The following is a 1,315-nucleotide window of genomic DNA, read 5'->3' as shown; positions in this document are numbered from 1 at the left end:
TTTGAAAAAAAAAAAAAAAAAAAAAAAAAAAAAAAAAAAAGCCTTGTTCATAGACTAGAATCATCGTTGTAAATTTCTTTAACGTTGTTTTCTTGCACAGAGTATTGGGAAGATTGAGAGTTGGAAAAATTCACGGCCAATTGGCCATTGAGTCTGGCTAATAATCCAAGGAATACGTGGAATAGGATTATGATATATGCAATAATTCGTAAAATGTCTCGTGTTGATTGTTTATTATATGCTATTCCCTTTATGATAAAGCTTTTTCTATCATTCCGCATAATGCTCGTCTCCTCGTATTGACTAGTCGCATAATTTTTAACACATTTTTAGAGCCTTTTCCGACTTGATTGTAATATATATATATATATATATATATAATATTCTCTACTCTCAAGTGGGAGGATTCCAAAACCACTTTTGGGAGTTGAGGCCTAAGAAAGCTTTGAAAAGGTTTGGTCATTTTGAGGGGAGAGGTAGCATTAGTGGACCAGATACCAAAGGGCAAAGGGGCAATAAAGACCAAAGAGTGCAAGAAAAAAAAAAGTACACGATTATTGCCATTTCATCATCATTGGTAATTAATTATATACTATATGCATAGTGACAGAACAAAAATTTCACAAGACAAAAAACTATGACGAATTAGATATAAGCTATGGGAGAATTTGAATGTGTGTGCGTGTGTTGCCAATTGTGAGGTATTTGACGAGGAAAGGGTGTGATAGAGGGAGAAGTCTGGCACACCAAATTTAATCCTTTTCCTGATGAAAATTCTAGAAATCTATTAAATTCAAACTAAAAAAAAAAAAAAAAACTATTTACCCTACAAATCTTTTGTAAAGAATAATAAAATATACTAATAATTAAACAAATAATTATCACTTATTATTTTCTCCCCTTCATTATCAAATAACATGTATAATTATTATTATTTTCTCCACTCTTCGTATTCCACACCCACCATTCTTAATCTATCAATCCATCCATCTAACTCCTCCACCCCAACAACCAAAAAATAAAAAATAAATAAATAAACATCACAAGAAAACATAGCATACTAACAAAAAGGAGAATGGCAATTATCTCCTTTATTGAGCTCGAAAAGTAGAGGCTGGTAGGCTTTGAAATTTGTGATTAAAGAACAAAATTAGCACGTGAGATTCTCCCTTTTATTTTCTTAAGGATCTATATTCCTAAGACATCTAGATTTCTCTAGAATGTGGATAGCATATAGCAACAACTATCTATTATCAATCAACACAAGATTATATCAAAATGACATCAAGAATATATTTCTTCCTATATTGCAGAA

Source organism: Morus notabilis, unplaced genomic scaffold (genome assembly GCF_000414095.1).
Source record: "Morus notabilis unplaced genomic scaffold, ASM41409v2 Scaffold418, whole genome shotgun sequence".
Taxonomy (NCBI): domain Eukaryota; kingdom Viridiplantae; phylum Streptophyta; class Magnoliopsida; order Rosales; family Moraceae; genus Morus; species Morus notabilis.
Note: the sequence above shows the minus strand (reverse complement) of the source record.